Source organism: Sus scrofa, chromosome 7 (genome assembly GCF_054392235.1).
Source record: "Sus scrofa isolate SSC_HxYL_T2T_F1_AM1 chromosome 7, Sscrofa_HxYL_maternal_Yorkshire_Landrace_v2.0, whole genome shotgun sequence".
In the NCBI taxonomy this organism is placed as follows: Eukaryota; Metazoa; Chordata; class Mammalia; order Artiodactyla; family Suidae; genus Sus; species Sus scrofa.
In genome coordinates, this window is record NC_139389.1 from 5,737,736 (window position 1) to 5,760,641 (window position 22,906).

At 41.2% G+C, this 22,906-nt stretch overlaps 1 long non-coding RNA gene across 7 annotated transcripts in view; it reads left to right on the top strand.

The window, feature by feature from the left end:
- LOC106504312 (uncharacterized) overlaps window positions 1–22,906 on the top strand; it is a 289,381-nt gene that overhangs the window by 99,571 nt on the left and 166,904 nt on the right. For 6 of the 7 annotated variants that reach the window (XR_014809566.1, XR_014809568.1, XR_014809570.1 and 3 more), the window contains exon 3: window positions 13,969–14,066. The exons of the other annotated variant lie outside the window; for it this stretch is intronic. This is a non-coding gene — a long non-coding RNA (uncharacterized LOC106504312). The remainder of the gene's footprint in view (window positions 1–13,968; window positions 14,067–22,906) is intronic. 7 annotated transcript variants of the gene reach the window in all.

A 22,906-nucleotide genomic window follows, 5' to 3' on the forward strand; every position in this document is an offset into this window, starting at 1 on the left:
AGGACTAATTTCAACAGGGCAGCAGACTTAAATGCCGTGAATTTGGGATTTCTGGACCCTCTTTTCCCTGGAGCTATATGGTTTGGAAGATCTTACATCATTCTATGACTGTGATTGGGATAGGTTGTTGGCCATTCAGCTAGAAAAGTCACTGCTGAGACAGTCTTTCTCCTGTCCATCCGATCTTATTGGGTTTCTTTTCGGTCTCTTTCTCCAAAGTCTGTGCCATCTTTAGGGTCAGAAGCTTATTTTGCTCTTTTCCATCCTATTGGGTCATAGAAATCTCCTAGAGGCTGGGCCCATCACATCACTTTTGATTTGTTAGGTTATTCCCTCTCTGGGGTTTTGCTGCCTCTTCAGGTTTCTTCTAGGGAAAAGGGCCCAGGAATTCTCTCTGGGACCCACCAAAACATCTTCTCTCGCAATTCCCTTTTGACCTGTTTCCCTTTTGCTCTCCTCGCTAGAGAAATGTCACTCAATTTCCTTATTTTCGAATATGAGATCAGAGTGGAATCTTATATTCTTCAAACCCTCTGCTGTAATTTATAGTGTTTCTCCCTGGATTCCTTAGCATTTTTTTTGAGGAATTTGGGGTTGCCGTTGTTTTTTAAAAGTGGGTCAGAGGTAGGAAATCAAGTGAGGACTACATACTTCATGACCTAATTCTTGAGCAGGAACTTAGAAAGGAAGATGTTTAGGGAGGAAGAATGGGTTAGGCTAGTATACTTTTAGGGAAAAAATAATATTTCAAAATTGTTTTTTCCCATTACCTTCAGGAAAGAGAAATCAGAGGTTTACTTAAGCTGTTTCTACCCATGTAAAATCATGCAGCCAGAATAAATGGCCTCTCCTAGGGTTCTTAACGAATCTGAAGGAATCATTTACTTGAAATAGAAGTCTGTAGATAGATTCATTTGTGGGTAAGCAGTGAGGTCCTATAGTACAGCATAGGGAACTAGATCCAGTCTCTTGAGCTAGACCATGATGGAAGATAATATAAGAAAGGTAATGCAGGAGTTCCCGTCGTGACGCAGTGGTTAACGAATCCGACTAGGAACCATGAGGTTGCGGGTTCAATCCCCGCCCTCGCTCAGTGGGTTAAAGATCCAGCATTGCCGTGAGCTGTGGTGTAGGTTGCAGACGCGGCTCAGATCCCGCGTTGCTGTGGCTGTGGTGTAGGCAGGCAGCTACAGCTCCGATTCGACCCCTCGCCTGGGAACCTCCATATGCCACGGGAGCGGCCCAAGAAATAGCAACAACAACAACAACAACAACAAATTAAAAAAAAAAAAAAAAAGAAAGGTAATGCATATATAAAGTGACTGGGGAGTTCCTTGCGTGGCTCAGCAGTAGCAAACCTGACTAGTATGCATGAGGATGTGGGTTCCATTCCTGGCCTCACTCAGTGGGTTAAGGATCCGGCATTGCTGTGTGCTGTGGTCACAGATGCAGCTTGGATCCCACGTTGCTATGGCTGTGGCTGTAGCCAGCAGTTGCAGCTCTGATTCGACCCCTACTTGGGAACTTCCATATGCCATGGGAGTGGCCCTAAAAAAATAAAAAAATAATAAAGTGATTGGGTCACTTTGCTGTATAGCAGAAATTGGCACAACATTGTGAATTAACTTTACCTAAAAAAAAAAAAAAAAAATAGATGTTTTTACTGGAAGGATCACCACGGCCCAGGTAGCAGAGAAGGGTAGAGTGATTTGATGACTGAAAGACATAGTAAATGTCACTAATGAGGCCAGGACTATCAGGTAAACCAAGGTTAGGACATGATCTTGAGGACACCGGCCTCTTAGAGAGAGGCCAGGATGCCTCTAGAGCCACAATATTCCTGAAGATTTTATTGAACAGAAAAGAAGAAATCCAGCTAGGCACAAGAAAGTGGACATGTAAGAATATTGAGATTATAACGAAGATATTATCCTAGCAGCTCATGACCAGATTTCACCTGGTCTTGGTGAGAAGTCTCGTTATTTATTAAGAATTGCGGAGTTCCCGTCGTGGCGCAGTGGTTAACGAATCCGATTAGGAACCATGAGGCTGCGGGTTCGGTCCCTGCCCTTGCTCAGCGGGTTAACGATCCGGCGTTGCCGTGAGCTGTGGTGTAGGTTGCAGATGCGGCTCGGATCCCGAGTTGCTGTGGCTCTGGTGTAGGCCGGTGGCTACAGCTCCGATTTGACCCCTAGCCTGGGAACCTCCACATGCCGCGGGAGTGGCCCAAAGAAATAGCAAAAAAAAAAAAAAAAAAAAAAAAAGAATTGCATCTGTGTTTTGCATATCATAATTGGTTCATAGCAATATGTGTATAAATGATATAGATCCGCATATTTGATAGGTTTCACTGATTAAGTTGGATGGATTTGTTCATACACTGAAATCACAAGTTTATAAGTGCTGTCCGTAGAGAGGACGGAATTTTGGTGTTGGAGAGGAGACTGTGAGAGCAAACAGCTTTGGGACCTTCATGGAGCCATCGTCTTAGACTTTTGGATTTTCTGCCTTAGCGTCTTCCTTTTCAGGCTTCCTGGTAAGATTCGAGTCGAGATACCCAGGTTTGGCCACTTTGTCAAGATATTGGTGGATAAACAGGGAATGCCCTGGAACCCTCTACACAGGAAATACTACTGGTTGGGTGCTTTCTAGTAACCAAGCCAAAAGTCTGAGCCAATTCAAAACGCCCAAGCCTGACATTTGCCAGTTGCCTGATTTGAGCCTCTTTTTCTTATTCTCAGAGAAGGGTAATGTTATTTTGCCTGATTTTGTAGAATTGTTGGAGGTTGGGGTCATTTCCAAACTAGAAAGAGCTATAGAAGCTTTACACTGTTACATTTTAATGTAATTAAACCATATCTCTAGTAAGCAATAATTGCTGGCTAAAGTTGTGTAAGGCAAGGTGACAGCTTCTTTTTAAGGTACTTTTGTATTGGATGGTTTCTTAGAACATTCACACATGTTCTCAAGTTATCTCAAATTTAGGTTCTCGGAAGTGTTAAAAACATTAAAATATATGGCAGAATATTTGAGTCCCATCTCTTCCATTTACTGTCCGGTGGTACCAGTTTCCCTACTGAGTCTCCTAACGTAATAATAAATCACATTATGATATGAGATCTCAGAACAGCGACTCTGTTTTATTTATTTATTTTTGTCTTTTGTCTTTTTAGGGCCACACCCGTGGCATGTGAAGATTCCCAGGCTAGGGGTCTAACCAGAGCTACAGCTGCTGGCCTACACCACAGCCACAGCAACTTGGGATCTGAGCTGCATCTGCAACCTACACCACAGCTCACAGCAACGCCGGATCCTCAACCCACTGAGCGAGGCCAGGGATCGAACCCACAACCTCATGGTTCCTAGTTGGATTCGTTTCCACTGTGCCACGACGGGAACTCCAGAACAGTGACCCTGTTGAGTGTGTTTCTCCAAATGCCGTTGAGGACCTAAAGCAGTGATGCTCTGACTCCTGAAAAATTTCTCGTTCCCCGGCTTGGAGAAATTGTGAGGGATACTTAGCACAATGCATGACTAGAATCAAAATAACCCATTTTTTTAGATGTATTAAAATTTGATAACCTTGGCAAAATCGTAAATGTAGAGGTACATGACTTCTTACCTTTCTCCCAAGATGATTTTGTAAAAAAAACCTAAAATCTTACAGCCAGGACTATTCATATTTTTTGGCATCGGCACTCTAGTGGAGCTCCAGAATCCTTCTTGTTAAATAACATTCTTAAGACTCGTCGGTGGAGTTCCCTTCATGGCTCAGCGGCAATGAACCTGACGAGTTATCCTTGAGGATGTGAGTTTGATCCCTGACCCCACTCAGTGGGTTAAGGGTCTGGCATTGCCGTGAGTGGTGGTGTGGGTCACAGATACGACTCCGATCCCATATTGCTGTGGCTGTGGTGTAGGCTGGCAGCTGTAGCTCTGATTCAATCCTATAGCCTGAGAACTTCCACATGTGGTGAGTGCAGCCCTAAAAAGACCAAAAAAAAAAAAAAAAAAAAAAAGACTTACAGGCTTTTGTCACCAACTTTATGGATCCCATTTAAACAAGCTCGTCTTCTTACGTCTCTGTTGGGGCTGAAGAATCTTCTCATGGAAAGAGGAGCAATCTGACATATTGGTCTGTTTGTGTTGTCTGGAAATATTTTAAAGGTTTGTGGGGGGATTCTCAAGAGCCAAAACGCCATCTCAGAAGGTGGCTCCTCAGAAGGCTGTGAGAAAGGAGGGGATTTGTTTTTCCTTTCTTTTTGTTTTTTTTTTTCTTGCCTTTATAGGGCTGCACCTGCAGCATATAGAGTTTCCGAGGCTAGGGGTCCAATCAGAGCTACAGCTGCTGGTCTACACCACAGCCGCAGCCATGAGGGATCTGAGCCGGGTCTGCCATCTACACCACAGCTCACGGCAACATCAGATCTTTTTTTTTTGTCTTTTTTTTTTTTTTTTAGCTATTTCTTGGGCCGCTCCCACGGCATATGGAGGTTCCCAGGCTAGGGGTCAAGTCGGAGCTGTAGCCACCGGCCTACGCCAGAGTCACAGCAACGCGGGATCCGAGCCGCGTCTGCAACCTACACCACAGCTCACGGCAACGCCGGATCGTCAACCCACTGAGCAAGGGCAGGGACCGAACCCGCAACCTCATGGTTCCTAGTCGGATTCGTTAACCACTGCGCCACGACGGGAACTCCTGCAACACCAGATCTTTAACCCACTGAACGAGGCCAGGGATCGAACCCACAACCTCGTGGTTCCGAGTCAGATTCATTTCCACCGCACCATGATAGGAACTCTGAGAAATGAGGGGATTTAAATTGGGAAAACTTGAGGAAAGAGTTTAGAATGTGAAGTCCCTGTTGCTTAAAACTTTAATGTTTGCTGCTTCTAGATTTAAATGGGTAAAAAATTAGCTCCAGAGACAAGTCAACAGTTCCTGCCACTTTCTAGTGGAAGCCTCTGCTGTTTGATATGAGATAAAATATCCTTTTAGCTACAAGGGACTAAAACGCTGACACGCACCGATTTAAGTGAAAACAAATAAAAGCAGGGTTGGGGGTACGTGTTGCCACATGTCGCTGAAAAGCCAAGGGTACTCTATATCCAGACGTGACTGGATCTGAAGATGTGGGGGGACTGGAAGAGCAGAAAAGCATCAGGGCTCTGTCTCCACTCTAGTTGCCTGTGTGGTTTCATGGGGTGGGGGGCAGGCTTTTATATAAACCAGCAAAGTGGTTACTCTCAACCCATGTGCACTAAGCTTAGAAAAAGAAAATGCCTTTCCTGGGAGTTCCAGTGAAGGTTCTAGGGCTCAGTCTGATGGACTGACTTCAGCCTGTGCCTGTCTCCAAGCCCGTCAGTGTTGACCAGGGGATGGAATCTGTTGGTCAGGTCTGGGGGTGCCTCCGCGTGGCAGGTAACCATAAAGGTGGGGGCTGGGAGGAGGGGTTTGGATCCTGGAACCACACGGACCGAGAGAGGAATCCAGGTACCATGATCGGACAGAAGCCAAAATCAAGACATGCCCACTGTATGTGTTTGTAAAGTACATGAAAAAAAAAGATTTCCCATAAATTGATCTTCACATTTCTATTATTAAAAAATTTTTCAAAAACTACTACCAAGGAAAAAATTCCAGAATCCAAGAGCCAACCCATTACTTGGAATCTCAGTTGTGAAAATGCTTTAAAAACCACAAAGGGCTATACCCATTAAAGCTATGTATGTAACAGTGCTGTTTAGTTGCTTCTCGTCTATTAATTTTTATGTGTCACTATAATAAATTCCAGTAGTCCTAAGAAAATGTCTCTTTCACAATTATCTGATGCTTTGCAGAAAACATATTTCCATGTTTGAGGTGAAAGGATGGTTATTCTGCCTGTTACAAGAGTGCTAAAATATAATTTTAAAGGAGGAATAATGAACTCAGAGCGTAGAAGTTCTTAATACCTTGCAGTTTATGTTCAAAAAAGTATGTGAAATACATGCATAAATACATAAATATAGAAAATGAATATAGAAAATGTTGAATTTCAGATATTTAGAGCATGTTAAATTTGAAAAGTAGACTATTGAGTTAGCTGTAGAAAAAATACGTTTTGCTTTATTTTCTGTTACTGGAATTTTATAAAGGAACATTGATTGTGGCCCAATCCCCACTCTGTCATTAGTTAGCTGTCACATTGAACTAAGAATCTGAATTTCTTTGAGCTCTGGTCTCCTGATCTGGAAGTTGAAGAAATTTAAGTAGATGCTGGGTAGGGCTGCCTCCAGCCCTAACATTTTATAATTTATGTCAGCTCTGAAAATGTCAAATCATAAAATAGCATGTATTTTGGAAGTGAACTAGTTAAACTGCCAAGGCAGTGGCACCATTTTTTTTTCTTTTTTTCAAATGAGTTCCTGAATCTCATAGGCTACTCCTTGATTCTTTCCAAACTATTTGAAGAAGAGCAGGGTAACTCTGTGCATATTTCTGTTGAAAGGCTTCAATTCTCAGATTTCCCAGATCACCCATGTGATTTTAGACAGGAAGTTGGATTCAACTTTTCTTTCCAGAAGGAATATGATTCAAGATGAGGACAAGCGAGTTCCTGTTGTGGCTGAGCGGTTAAAGAACCTGACTGGTATCCAAGAGGACTCAGGTTCCATCCCTAGCCTCACTCAGTGGGTTAAGGATCCACCGTTACCGTGAGCTATGGTGTAGGTTGCAGATGTGGCTCGGATCCCGCGTTGCTGTGGCTGTGATGTAGGCCTGCAGCTGTAGCTCTGATTCAGCCCCTAGCTTGGGAACCTCCATATGCTGCAGGTGCAGCCCTAAAAAGAACCCCCCCCCCAAAAAAAAAATCAGGAAAGGATTACAACGGGTGATGCATCTTGATCAATTTGAAATGTGTCAGGAACACGTGGTTGGTTCCTTGAGATTTCCTGTTACCGAACTGTCCAGTCTGCTGTAACCCTCTGAGGTTCCTTGTGGTACCGCGGATGCCAAATGCTGCCTCGGTGCCCCCCGCCCACCTCCCTTTCTGTTGCCACCCTCCTTTCTCTCCGAGGATAGCGTGCAAATCTGCCCACTTCTCTAGAGCTTATGTTCTTTTTGCACAACCTAATTGACTCGACATGCTGCTTTCCAGGCACAGCGATTTGAGACCATTCCCCAACCGGAAAAAAACAATCATAGGAGTGGCTACAAAGTATAATTAATTTTTCTGACGATTAATGCAGGAGGAAGATGTCTAATGGGTTGCAGATGGCTTCCTGTTTGAATAGCGTGACCGTGACCAATTCGAAAGGAGCTCCTCCGTTGCATTTGACTCTCCTTAGTTCCCGTCCATCGGGACAGGGCCTGGGCATGGGCGTTTGGCCTGGCGTTCTGCTAGGCAAAGAGGAAGGATGGGCACTGAGAGAGGGGTTTCAGTGCTTGAAAGGAGAGCAGAGTTCGTTAAGCCTTTAGGAAGGATAAGGCAGCAGGTCTCCACTCGCCTTGCTAACCGTTCAATCTCTCTGGCTGTCTGCCAGCATCCTTCAGTATCTCTTTGAAGCTTTCTTTTACTGACTAGAGTAATTAGAGTGTACCTTTTCATCTTTACTTAAACACACACACACACACAAAACACACTGGTGCATTTCGCTCTGACGTCTGCTTGCTCCAGCCCTCCTTCTGAGACCACGGAGGTGCTGCATCTACCAAGGGTCTTGGGCTTGGTGTGGCGGGAGTAATTCGTTTGAGTGCCTCAGTTTCTGCATCTGTCTTTAGATGTCTCCCTGCCATGTCTCACCAAGTTAATATACTGGGAGATCATTAGATTTTTACAAAGACATTTCTCCCTGAGGGTAATTAAAAATGAAATAAAACTCAGCTTCTCTGGCCAGATAGGCAGATGAAATTTTTGCTTTCCAATTTGGCATTTTATCTGATTATAAGATGTTTCTCTTGGAAAGGTAAAATTAAAAAAAAAATTAAAGTGCAAAGTAATTAATGCCTCTAGACAAAAATATATACACCTGTTATGAAAATTCTGGAGAAATCTCCCTCTCAAAATATGGCCATTACCATAATTACATGGATTATATTAATTTTATTTTAAAAACCCAACAATGCTGTTTCTTTTATCTCTCCCTTCTCTCCAGGCTACTAAAAGTATTTAAACTGTCATCACCTCTACCGCCACAATAAGAAAATTATGGGAAACAAAAACATCCCTTCTCATAGACTATTGCAGCTTCTAATGTTCGGATTTAAATCCTTATGGGGGAAATAAATAAATGAATAAATGAATGGATAAGCAAACAAACACTACTGAAGATAAAGCAAAAATTATAGAGAGAAGAATATTGATTTTTTTTCTTGTACACTCCTAGTAAGTCACAGAACTTTGATTAAACTTGACTTTCTAGTCACGATCTATAATAGAATCATGTTGATCCCCAAACACATTATGTGATAATGATAAGTCTGACTTCTGTCATTAGAAGGACAATCAGGCCCACATTATTAATTGCTATGCTTGTTCCAAGAAGAAATGTGAGTTTGGCACATCTCATGGCTCGAAAGAGAATGACACCAAGGATGCCGTCCGTCACTCTGAGGGAGAAACGCCTTTCCCTCCACCCACCTGTGTATTCAGGTGTCTGAGAAATGGTGTGGGTGCCTTAGACAAATAAATAAAGTACGAGCTCATCTTTGGTGGAAGGGAAACACACGGAGGGAACAGGTCAAGGGGAATTCCAGCTGGAACGCTCAGGTTACCCAGAAGACTCTTGCCAACTTTCTTCAGAGTCCCGAGGTCCTCTAACTAAGGGGCAATGTTTTAACCGAATAAATTGTACCTATAAAAAGCTGCTTTGAAAGGTGAGCTACAGCATATTTCTTTTGGTAACTACAAGTGGTGGATTTTCCACCGGCAGCTGGGAGGACGCTGCCATGCTGCTTGGCTGTAGGCGCAGGGCCACCGTGCCTACTTTGGCAGCTGGCTAGAAATCAGCCAGTTTTTATTGACATGTTCATCAGTGTCAGATCTCTCTGGCACTCAAGTCACTAAACTTGTGGCTTCCAAATTTCCAGGGTGGTTGGTGAGCATCTCCAGCTTCTCTTCCAGGGGAGGTGACATTGATTCTGAGGATGAGAAGGAGGAGGTGGCTGTGTTTGGGTGGCTGACGGTGGCTCTACCCCACTGGCCTTCACGAGCTACAGGATCAGGACTGCAGGGGAGACTCCGGCATGCAGACACTGTGCACTCCTGAAAGGTGTACCATTCTCATAGGCACATTTGGTGGGGCTCGTCGGTTTGTACACTGTGCTCGGATCTGACTCTCCACCAAGAAGACCATGAAAGTTCAGGATGAAAAGTGTTGAGGAATGAAGATTATTTTCATGTTTAACTGACACAGGGAAAAAACCACCAAGAAAACATCGTTCGTAGCTGTGAAAACGAAACAAAAAGCAGCATTCGGTTGCCAACCTTGGGATGTGTTTATACTTTAAAAACTATTTTGGTTAATCTTTATTTTTAGTCAACAAAAATATTAGGGTATTAACCTTTTAGAGAGCAAATAAACAGCTTCAAAGGTGAAGATTTGGGGAGTTCCTGCTGTGGCACGGAGGATTGGTGGTGTCTCTGCAGTGCCAGGATGCAGGTTCGATCCCCTCTGGGGATCCCGACTTGCTGCCGTAGTGCAGGTCGTTGCAACTGTGGCTCAGCTCTGATCCCTGGCCCGGGAATTCCATATGCTGCAGCCCCACCACCTCCCCCACAAAAAGATGAAGATTTTCAGTTGAACTGTTTCTATGAAAGTTTCAATTTCCACCATTTTGAGTAAATTAAGAACTGTCTGGTTTGCTATGTCAGTGTTTTCTATTGAAACAACATTAACAAAATAGATCCTAAATACCAGGAGACTCACCTTATAAGCAGACAGTCTGGGCCTCAGTTTCAGCTCTCTCTGATTTCAAAACCAGTTTTCTCCCCAGCATCCTATGTGAACGTGTATGTGGTGTATACGGTGTGCTGCTGAAGTTCATAGGCTAACATTGCATTTTGCATTTTTACATCTCCGTTTATATGTCCGTTTGATCTAGATATTTCTTCTGTTATCCTTGTCTAATTTTTTTGGGGGGGTTTTGTTTTTGTTTTTTGCTTTTTAGGGCCGCACGTGCAGCATATGGAAGCTCCCAAGGCGAGGCGTTGAATCAGAGCTACAGCTGCCAGGCTACCCCACAGCCACAGCCACACCAGATCCAAGCCGCATCTGCAACCTACACCCACGGCTCATGACAACGCTGGATCCTTAACCCACTGAGTGAGGCCAGAGATCGAATCCACATCCTCATGGGTCTTATTCATTAACTGCTGAGCCATGAAGGGAATTTGATGTCTAATTTGATGTCAAGTTCTGTAGCAGGGAGCTAATGGTTTTGTGGACGATTTCTTTTCTTTTTTTTTTTTTTTTTGGCTTTTCTGGGGCCGCTCCCGCGGCATATGGAGGTTCCCAGGCTAGGGGTCGAATCGGAGCTGTAGACACCGGCCTACGCCAGAGCCACAGCAACGCGGGATCCGAGCCGCGTCTGCAACCTACACCACAGCTCACGGCAACGCCGGATCGTTAACCCACTGAGCAAGGGCAGGGACCGAACCCGCAACCTCATGGTTCCTAGACGGATTCGTTAACCACTGCGCCACGACGGGAACTCCTTGTGGATGATTTCTTGCTTACGGGTTAATTCATGTTGACTCACAGTATTTATTATTTCTTCCTAGGATTTTCAGTTTTATGTTACTTTTTTTCTATGTTTCTATGTTTCTATTTTTTTATGTTTCTTTTGAGTTGAAAATTTTACTACTCTTTCCTCTGTCATCATTCTCTTTTTAAAATAAATTCTTTTTTAGAAGTTATTAGTTTAGCTGCATTTCACAGTTTTGAATAAGTACTTTCAGTGTTTGGTTTCATTCATTTCAAGTTTGAAATGTTTTATAGTTTCTACTGTTATTTTCTTGTTAAGCTAATGAGTTATTTAAAACTGCCTGCTTAAATTCTAAATATGTGGGGGAGCTTTGTTTTTTCGTTATTGAATTCAATTTTATGTTTCTTTGATAGATAATATAATCTTTGTGATAGTGTTTTTTAAATTTACATTTTAATTCATGACCTATTGTATGGATCATGTATTCTGTAAATGTCTCATGTGGGCTTGATAATAATGCATATTTTTTTATGGTTAGTTCAGAATTTATTTAAATATAAATTATATGTATGCATGTTTCTGACAGCTAAATTATGTTATCAATATTCATAATTTTATTTGGCAAAGCCTCTATTTCTTTAATATTTTTCTCTACTTCTGAGAGAAATATTTTAAAATATTCCACTATGATTTCGTTATTGGGATTTTTTTCCCCTCATGATTCTGTTTTTGCTTTATGTTTTTCAAAGTCATGTTGGTAAATGCATAAGGTTTTTAGTATTACTTATTTTGAGTTCATGTTTTCTTAACATTGTTACATTTCAAAGACTTTATAGTATAGTGAAAAAATATATTAGAATTAGTAGGTAGATATAATTAATTAGAACTAATTAGGATTTTCCTGATGTCCTTTTTCCATTCCTTTATTTTCAGTCTTTCTTTCTGATTTTAGGTTGATTTTAAATATTTAATACAATTTGATAATCTGATAGCAAGTGGATTGTCTTTGTTTACATTAATCCTGGTTACTGATGTATTTGGATTTCTACTATTTTATCTTTTCTTTGCCTCTTCTCCCCTCCTCTTTCTGACTTGTGTTGTTTTCTGCATTTTCTTGTTCCCCGTCTTGTAAAGGTTTAAAGGTATTAGTTGCATCTGTATTGTTTTTAACTTCTATTTTTTCATGGTTTATGTCAGTTGTTTATCATTAATTTTTAATGATAACAAATTCCAAAATTATTTAATAGTTCTAATCACCTCTCAAACACAAAAGAGGACCTTAGCATTTTTCAGCTATCCATTAAGCAACAACTCCCATTGTGTACTGCCATATAATTTTCTTTCTCAATTAAAAAGTATAAGGAGGAGTTCTCTTTTGGCGCCGAAGGTTAAGGATCTAGTGTGGTCACTACAGCAGCTTGGGTCACTGCTATGGCACGGGTTCCATCCCTGGCCTGGGAACTTCCACATGCCATGGTGAAGCCCAAGCCCAAAAGAAGAAATATATATATATAAGCAAATATCATGATTACTTATTAAAGTGTATTATTAATTAAACTTATCAGCTTTTGGTGTCACTATCTGTCCTCATCTTTGTGTCCTATATTCATTTTTTCCCCTGTATTAACTTTGCTCTGGAGTATCTGTTAGTAATGAGGTCCACAGGAAGAGTAGCTATATTTTTATACATCTAAAATGACTTATTTGGGGCTCACTCATATATATATATATATATATATATATCCAGTAAGTCTTAGTATAAGACCCATCATTACAGTTATTTTTTATGGACATTTGAAGATACCATTGTGTTGTTTTCTGGCATCTGTTGTTGTTGATGAGGAGCCAAATTGCCATTTCCTTGCAGCTTGTATCTTCTCCCTCACAACATTTAAGATTTTGCCTTTTCTCTTCTTTTCCAGTTTTACTACAATATTTCTAGGTGTACATTTACGTTTATTTGTTTTCCTGACCCTCTAAATTCACTTCTGATCTCAGGACTAATGTCTTTCTTTTATTCCAGAAAATCATCATCTAATATCTCTTCAGAATTCTTTAAAACTTGCAGTTTCTTTTTATGCCATTCTCTAGGCATGTCTTTTTGTACCATTGTTCAACTCATAGATTTTCTGCTTCATCTGTGTTCAGTCTAGAATTGAGTTTGCCATTTGATTTATATAATTTTGAAAGCTTTCTTGCCTAAAATGTCTTAATTTTTATTTTCAAAACATTTGTTTTCTCATGGTCACCCATTTCTCTCTACATTTTTATTTTTTTAGATTTTTTTTTTTTCTTTTTAGGGCTGCACCTGCAGCATATGGAGGTTCCCAGGCTAGGGGTCGAATCAGAGCTACAGCTGCTGGCCTACACCACAGCCACAGCAACGCCAGATCCGAGCTGCATCTGTGACCTATACCACAGCTCATGGCAATACTGGATCCTTAACCCACTGAGCGAGGCCAGGGATTGAACCCGTAACCTCATGGTTCCTAGTCGGATGTGTTTCTGCTGCACCATGACAGGAACTCCTTCACATTTTTTAAATTCCATCATTTCTTTTAAATGAATCTTACTCCTTTATTCATCTCTTCAAGTCTCCTAAGTATATTAAAGTCTTTGTTAGACTCTGAGTATTAATTTTTTCATGTGGATTCAGGGTTTGATTGTATTTGTTAATTTGATTGACTTTCTTAGCATTAGAATTCTTCATCATGATTTGATATTTTGGTTCACAGACTTTTTTTTTTTTTTTTTTTTTGTCTTTTTGTCTTTTTAGGGCCACACCTACAGCATATGAAAGTTTCCAGGCTAGGGGTCCAATCAGAGCTGTAGCTGCCAGCCTGCACCACAGCCACAGCAACACAGGATCCGAGCTGCATCTGCCACCCACACCTCAGCTCATGGCAGTGCCGGATCCTTAACCGAGTAGAGGCCAGGGATCGAACCCATGTCCTCATGGACACTAGTCGGGTCCTTCACTGCTCAGCCACAACAGGAACTCCTCGCAGACTTCTTTGGAATGGAAGGTTATTAGAATCATTGATTGCCTCTCCTTCTCTCTCTCCGTATTCTCCCCTGATTGGCGGGATGCTCTTTGCAGCCTCCAGGCCCTACGTCCGGAGCTTGGCTTGCAGTGTCTCTCTGCAGCAATTCCTGGTGGTGTGTGGAGACCTCCCACATCCAGGCACCCCAGTCCTTCCTCATTCCCAAGGTGGGATTGCTATGCACTGGGCAGACCCCCCCCCAACTGGCTCACAGTGCTTTGTCCTCCACAATTGCAGGCCCGTGGCGTCGCCAAAGACACAGTCTGGACCAGCAGTCAGCAGTTGTTTTTGCTTCTGCTTCCTGTCCCGGGTGGCGAGTTGCATCCAGCCATGAGGTGAGGTCTGTTCCTCCATCTCCCATGGAGTCGTTTTCTTCTCTGATTCTCTGCAGGCACCCGGGTCCCGGAACCACCATCTTTCTCCGTGTTGGAACAGAGCTGGCCGGGCTCCAGTTCGGTTCTCCTCTGGGCCTCTTTTCAGAGACGCTTTGGAGCCAACACGTGTCTTTCTACTTTTCTTCTTTTTGTATTTTATTGTCACTGACATGTATTTAGAAGAGAGGAGATTTGTGAAGGTCCGTCAAAGCATTTTGACGGGAAGTCGAAATTTACTTGAGTGTCTGTTAGTGACTCCATTTATTATTTTGCACATACTTTGTATCAGATCTAATAGTTTCTCTTAGGAGGCTTCTCCTTTACCAGCTTCGTATCCGAGTGCCAAAAATCTTCAAAATTTGGAAAATAAACTTTCAAACGGTATTCCCATTATAGCCCACTTTAGGTAAGGATCAATTTCTCCAAATTGCAATGTTTAGAGATTAGTGCAGGGTAAAATAAGCAAATTTTTTCATTTTAAATTCCTCTTTCTTGAAAGACTTCTATACCTGGTAGGCATTACTGCATCTATAAAAATTATCGTGTATATGATACCTAACACCCAGAAGTATCATTACTATGGTTTTTATTGGGGGGGGGGGTTAGAAACCTTGCAGTTTCTCTGTGATTATATGGCATTAATTACTCTTGATGGCAAAGTAAGTGTGCTTATTAAGATTATGGAGAAACGAGTGCAACAATTTTAAAAAGTAGAGAGAATACATATTTTTATTAAGCAGTTGGGTGTGAGGCTTAACTGTTCATGGAATTTGCTCAGTTTCAGAGTACTTTAATCTAAGAATGCAAATAGATTGTGTCACTGAGAATAAATTGTAAGCACAAATGCACTCCAAGTTGTCCCAGGGATGGATGGCTGGCTGGCTGTCTTGTTTTTTTCTTTCTTTCTTTCATTCCTTCCTTCCTCCCTCCCTCCCTCTCTCTCTCTCTTTCTCTTCCTTCCTTCCTTCCTTCTTCCTTCCTTCCTTCCTTCCTTCCTTTTTTGCTTTCTAGGGCCGCATTTGTGGCATATGGAAGCTCCCAGGCTAGGGGTTGAATCAGAGCTGCAGCTGCCGGCCTACAGCACAGCCACAGCAACATGGGATCGAACCTGCATCCTCACGGATACTAGTCGGATTCATTTCCTCTGAGCCACAATGGGAACTCCCGTTTTCACTTTTCAATTCTGTGTTTGTCTCAGTTCATTTGGGCTGCTGGAACAAAAATACCCTGCATGAGGTGGCTTATAAGTGGCAGAAGTTTGTTTCCCACAGTTCTGGAGGCTGGAAGTCCAAGGTCAGGGTCCAAGATGATGATGTTCCGGGGAGAACCCTCTTCTGGTGGCAGACTGCAGACTTCTCCCTGTGTCCTCCTGTAGGAGCAGGCGAGAGGGAAAGCAGGCTCTCTCCTGACCCCTGTAAGGGCAGTAATCCTACTCCTGGGAGTTCCACCCCCATGATCTCATGTAAACCTCATTGCCTCTCAAAGGCCCCTCCTTCTCATACCGTCACATCGCACAGCAAGGTTTCAACCTGTGGCATTTAGAGGGACACATTTCAGTCCATAATAGTGTTGTAAGTGTTTTTAAGAGAGATGCCATAAGATACGATGCCCCCTCCCCCCGAATGAATAGATAGAAAGAGTGCAAACTACATACACACTGAGGCTCATGCAGGTCCGTGTCTGTTCCTGCCGTGCAAAGGACAGTCTACAGGATATGCTTAGAGTTTGTAATGACTGAGAAGTCAGTTTCCAGGAGCAGAACAGTGTGGACCTGGATTTTTGACGTTGCCATTGTCCCTCCGAATTTTTAATAACAGAGGAAAGTTATCATTGGCCAGATGCTGGAATTTCTTTAACCGCATCGTATGCTTTTGGAAACTTAACAAGTTGAAAACATATTCTTGCATATCTGATATGATGATCTTTGGAAATTTTATTTCTTCTATTAGGATAGTAAATGACTCAGCATTTTATTTGGTCTACATTGAAGAGAGGAAGAGATTTTCATAAATATATGTAAGAAATTACCCTTTTAAAGGAACATTATAGTTCAGTTGTTCTGCTGACTTAAAAAGCCACTCCTTGAGGTAAATATTGTTATGAACACTCTTCTGAAAAAATTTTGTAAGTGCGAAAGCCATTACAATGATGAAAATCTTCTCTTGCCTTCTGTTATTTCTACAGCTATTTTGAATCCTGAGAACAACTGCACTGTTGAATCTTCCTACCAAAAAGTATAAAATGCTTCAGTCACCTGTCCAAAAGAAAGTTCTGAAATGAGTCTTGTACTTTCTATCAATAGCATCTCCGCTTTACTTGTATATTTCCTCCCTTTTAAGGAAAAAAAAAAGTGTTTTAGAACAAATTGATTTTGTTAGCACATTGATCATACTCCTAGCCTGGGGTTAGAGCATAACTTCAAAAACAATAATAACTAAGACAATCATCTAATTTTACTGAAATAAAACTGAAAATGTACACCCGACAGAATCGTCCCTGAGACAACGTCAGGTGCTTTTGTGTTTGTGCTTTATTCTCAATGACACTGTAATCTACTCAAGTTCCTCTCTCACTTTTTCTCTTTGCAATCTGGAAGAACAGATTCACCAGTGATTGTGCTCATTTATAAAAGCATCCCAAACAAAATTGAACCCCAAGGCTGATAAGCTATAAAGATGCTGATCAGATCTGAGCAGAATGGACCATGCTTAGGGGCTCACTCAGCTAAAGATGGTTCTAGAAGACGGATGGCTGTATAGACACAATCACAAACACCACAGCTCTGTCAGATGAATGGAAATGCATGAAATACAGAGCTGGCCCTTTATTAAATAAAAAATGACATTTTGTAAAATACTTCCTAAGATTTAGTCATTTTTGGGGAGGTAATTAAATTCCCAGCATTCTTTGGGAGAAGACATAATCAAACAATTGCACAAGAAAGAATAACTCAGTAGTGTATATATATATATATAAAATAATTTTCCAAATAGAGACTAATTGACTTTTCATGGTTCAAACTAAAAGGGATGGACCTTGTCAAGTTTATATAATTGTGTGTTTTTTTTTTTAATTTTATTTCCCCGATACATTATTTTTTCTTTCTACCATACAGTATGGTGGCCCAGTTACCCATACATGTATGCATTCTTTTTTCTCACATTATCATGCTCCATCAGAAGTGACTAGATGTAGTTCCCAGCGCTACACAGCAGGATCTCATTGCTTATCTGTTCCAAACACAAGAGTTTGCCTTTATGAACCCCAGATTCCTAGTCCACCCCACTCCCTCCCCCTCCCCCTTGGCAACCACAAGTCTGTCCTCCAAGTCCATGTGTTTCTTTTCTGTGGAAAGGTTCATTTGGGCTGTATGTTAGATTCCAGATATAAGTGATATCATATGGTATTTGTCTTTCTCTTTCTGACTTACTCATGCACAACGAGTAGAAGCCATTATCAATAAGAAATGAGAAATGTTTGTCTTTTCCAGAGTTCTTCTCCAAAGAAAGGTTGAATATAAGAAAAAAGCTTGGAATTATTTTCTTTTTTTTCAAAACCACAAATAGTTGAACACGAAGTTGCAGTAAATTAAAAATGAGATTGACCTTTAATTTGAGATTAAGGCACATTTATTAGGGATGCTATTAGCCCCTAGGGCCAGGCTTGGATAGATTTTCTCTTGGGCATTATAACCTAGCAAGCCCCTATGGCTTCGCAGATTCAGTTTATAAATAGGATCTTGAATATGCATTTCTGGAAATACTCTTTTGCCAAATTAAAGTTTTGTGTATTGACCAAGCGAGTACGTATGAACACCAAGTTGAAAATTCTTGGATTCTCCAAATTTTATTTCATAATTCTACCAGTGAAGCAGATGAAATCTATTGCTCTACCTGGAGTGGCCTCATTCATCTTTCCTGCCCTCAGCTCCTCTATGAAGAAGCTTAGTGCTCAGTTCATTTTGCATCCCAAGTTCTCATGGTTTGTACCGGCTCCCACGAAGATAACTCACCTTACATAGATAAATACATGGATAATAATTTCTTGGGAGTTCCGTTATGGCTCAGCAGTGACGAACCTGACTTAGTATCCATGAGGACACAGCCTCGCTCGGTGGGTTAAGGATCCAGTGCTGCCGTGAGCCGTGGTGTAGGTCAGAGCCTTGGCTCAGATCCCTTGTTGCTGTGGCGTAGGCTGGCAGCTACAACGCTGATTCAAACCCTAGCCTGGGAACTTCCATATGGTGTGGGTGTGGCCCTAAAAAGACAAAAAATTTTTTTTTCTCTTATGGTAATAAGAAAATAAAGAAAAAGCTAGAATCATCCAGGTCCTTGCAGTGCTGAAATTAACAAATTTTTATAGACTTGGAGAATAATTCGAATTAAGGTGAGAGAAATTTATAGGTACTAATATCGTCTGAAATTTTGTTTGAGAGATATTAACTTGTTTTTTGATATGCAAATTTAGTTTGAATTATAATGTCAGAATAAGGATATCTAAGACAGCCTGGCCCCTAATAATTCCAAGGCTTCAGGCAGAATACACAAAGAGAAGTCTCTATACCCTCCGTGTAAATGTTTAAAAGTCATAAATCAAGCTAACAGCCTCTCACATAAATATGTTCTGCCCTCTTACCTTGACAAATAGAAGTGATAACACCCTGGCAGACCAGATTTGAATCTGGAGTCCAGAGCCCCTAGGAGCTGGGTGCTGCAGGTGATGCCCAGGAGGGCCACACCTGAGCTCCTGAGCTCCTGGCTTGTAACCATGTCTCCCGCTGCCCTTCCTTGGTTTTTTTTGCCCTGTAAAGCCCCACAGGCCCTTGTGTGGAGATGACAGCCTGTTTTTCCAAACTCCATTTACACCTCAAACACTTAACCAATCTTTTGGCATCTCTTAAGCCTAGGCGTGTGTATGTTAATGATGAGGTGACCTTGGGTAGGAAAAGGTCAACAGTCTGGAATGTGAACTCTGGGACTCCCAGTGCACTGGGTACCCTGAGTGTTTCTAGAAGGTGGATGAAGATGCTGAGTTGCCAGGCCCCCTTTTCCCCTACAGGCTTCTTGCTCACAGGAGGGTCATGGCCAGAGAAAGTAGAGAAAAGGGGTTTTCTAAAGCCAGGGCCCAGGGCAGGGGCCTCTCTTTCCCAGATATAGAGATGACATTGACCTAAATTCTCTATCATGCATTAAAATGTGGGATGTAACCTCAAACAAGACCCCTTTGTCCATTTTATGCCTATACTTTTTTATAAGGGATTTTGAAAATCACATTATAAAAAAGTGATGAAACTTAAAAGCAATTAGCATCTAATTGGTGTGAAATTAGTTTTGGGAATTATTTACCTAATTTGGGCATGTACATTTTTCAACGATACTTGAACTAGCTGCAGTTTGCTAGCATTAGCGAGTTCGGAATAAGCCTGTAGTTTAGATTTGAAAGGGTATGTGGAAGGCGGAATGATTGCTTCCCAAAGAAGTCCACACCCTAATCTTTGGAACTTGTGAAGATGTTGCAAAGAGGAATTAAGGTTGTGGATGGAATTAAGGTTGATAGTTAGCTGACTTTAAAATGGGAACATTATCCCATATTATTCAGGTAACCTCTGTGTAATTAGAAGGGTTCCTAATAGTGGAAGAGGGACATAGAAGTTTAGGCCAGAGGGGAGCGACTGATTTCAGATCGGAGAAGGACTCAACTTGCCGTTGTTGGCTTTGAAGGCGGAGGAAGGGGTCAGAGGTCAACCAATGGGTGATCTCAGAAAACTGGACAAGGCAAGGAAACAAATTCTTCCCTAGAGCCTTCAAAAAGGATTGACAGCCCTACAGGCATCCTGATTTTTAGTCTAGTGAACCCGATGCCGGATTTCTGACCCCTAGAACTCTGAGAGCAAATATGCATTGACATCAATTTTATAGTCATTTATTACTGCAGCAATAGAAAACTAATATGGGGATGTCTCGGCCAATGCGGTACTTTGCAAAGCTTAGAAGGAGTTCCCGTCGTGGCTCAGTGGTTAATGAATTCAACTGGGAACCATGAGCTTGCAGGTTTGATCCCTGGCTTTGTTCAGTGGGTTAAGGATCCGGCGTTGCCGTGAGCTGTGGTGTAGGTGGCAGATGCGGCTCAGATCCCGCGTTGCTGTGGCTGTGGTATTAGGCCAGCAGCTACAGCTCTGATTAGATCCCTAGCCTGGGAACCTCCACATGTAGTGGGAGCAGCCCTAGAAAAGGCAAAAAGACAAAAAAACAAAACAAACAAAAAAAAACTTAGAATGATACTAAAAACTCCTAATTCTAATTATTGATTCTTATTTTTAGTGTAGAATATTCTATGTTCTTGATTAACATTTCTTTGTTTAAATTGAAGCACAGTTGATTTACAATGTTATGTTAATTTCAGCTGTACAGCAAAGGATTCTGTTTTATATATGTGTCTGTTATATATGTGTGTATATATATATATACACATATACAAATATATAGGCTATACACACATATATATACACAAATATGTGTACACACATAATCTTTTTAGAAATATTATTTTCCATTATCCTAGGACATTGAATATCGTTCTCCCCTCCACATATAATAGCTTACATCTACTAACTTGGTTAATATTTCTTTTCTTCTTTTTAGGGCCGCACCCACAGCATATGGAGGTTCCCAGGCTAGGGGTCGAATCGGAGCTGTAGCTGCTGGCCTACACCACAGCCACAGCAATGCAGGATCCAAGCTGTGTCTGCAACCTATACCACAGCTCATGGCAATGCTGGATCCTTAACCCACAGAGTGAGGCCAGGGATCGAACCCACATCCTCATGGATACTAGTCAGATTCCTTAACTGCTGAGCCACGATGGGAACTCCTGGTTAATATTTCTTAAAAATATAGATGAATTCACAATTGCTAGGTAGAAAATTATATGGTTATGTACTTATCATAGTACTTGTATATGTAAATTCAGCCTTGGGTAGATGGTATCTGTGTAGTCTATAGATATATTCCTTTTCTGCATTGATTGTCCTTTAGTGCATAGTATCGAAAATTTAGATCTCCAAGTTGTGAAATATCTTCAGAAAGATTATTCTGTGATGCTACAGCTTCATTTTAAACTGACACAGCCTATTCACAGAAAGCCATGAAATTGCCAAATCTTTCAGAACAGTTTATAGAACTTTGTAGAAATTGCTGTGATATATTCAACCGAGTCCTTTTTTTGGCTAACATTTTCTGTCTGAAACATCCAGCTTACTTTCAAGGAAAGCCTATTTAAATGCTACTCCATTAAATGTAACTCCATTAAAAATGACTTGATGAGTATAATCAGAGAATGCAGAAGAAATTGCAGTTGTCTTTGGAAGGTCTAAAATACATGCTTCCAATCTTAAAGGTTAAAAAATGGCCCAAGTCTTGAGAAGTGGTCTCTGGTGCTGTGTGCAAACGTGGCTGTGGGATTCAGAAAAATGTTTTTCTTTATTGTCATTATTGTTTAATGAGGGAAAGATTTGCCTTGAATGGATGTGTTCATGAGGTCATGAAGAAAGTCCTTGTGGCATTTGTGGGTCGTATATTCCATAGTTTATTCATTAAAAGATGATGTAAACTTGAAATGTGGGTAACTTTCCTTGAAAAGCTGTTGTGACATCATATCTATGTATGGGTCTGTTTCTACATATATCTCCAGAGAGGGAATTATGTATTTAAAGGGAGACCAAGAGCTAAAGTATCCAAACAACGTCCAAGTTCTTCTTGCCCTGGGAGTACTTCTAAAAATAGCACCGTAGTCTGAACAACATAGTGATTTAATCTATAGGTAAAATCATAAAGCAGTGCAGTCACACAGATATTAGAATTGACATTCCTTTAAGCTTCGATCCTTAGAAATAAGTGTGAAAATCTGAGAATTCGTAGTAGAAGGAGCGGACTTTTTTGTGCCACTATCAGAGGCATTTCTGAAACTGAATTTTCCTCGCATCTGGCGGCTTTCTCTTCTCCTGCTCCCACATTTTTTTTTTTTTTAATCAAGCCTAAGGAAACCGAGGGTGAAGTTCTTTAATAACAAAGTAAAATGGGGCCTCCTACGCACTGTATGCAGAGGGCTGGCTCTTCTATTTTTAAAAGTCTCCGGGGAAGGCGCTCCTACCACTTCTTGCGAAGCTCTGACTTGGTACCTGGCAATCTTCCCCTCCCAGGGTCCCCAGGCTGGTCTCCCTCCCTTGCTTAAGAATTTATTATAGATGAAATTATTTTAGGGTTCTGAATATATTGTTATATTTAAACGATACTTTCCCCCAAAGGGGCTCAATTAAAAGAGTGGAGGATGTCTGCGCAGTAGAACTCCGTCTTCAAAGACAGGTGTTGGGTGAATTCAAACGGGTAAGATTCAGAGGATAAACACAAATGAAACTCTTTTAGATCAGCTGTTTCAGGAGCTGTAAAACAACTGGTATCTGAAGTGTGTCTTTGCTCTCCTTCCAAATCTTCTCTTTTTGCAATGCATTTTATTTAATATTTTAAAATTTTGCTGGAGTATCGTTGACTTACAATGTTGTGTTAGTTCCAAGTGTACAGCAAAGTGAATCATTTTTTATGTGATTCATATATGTATGTCTATATGGACACACATATATATGCATGTATATCTATATGTGTGTGTGTATATCCATATATATAATCATATACACATATATAGCCATGGTTCTATATATCCATTCCTTTTTCCCCATAGAGGTTATTACAAACCATTGAGTAGATTCTTGGAGTGAAGACATTCTGTGCTTTTACGGACAGGTGATG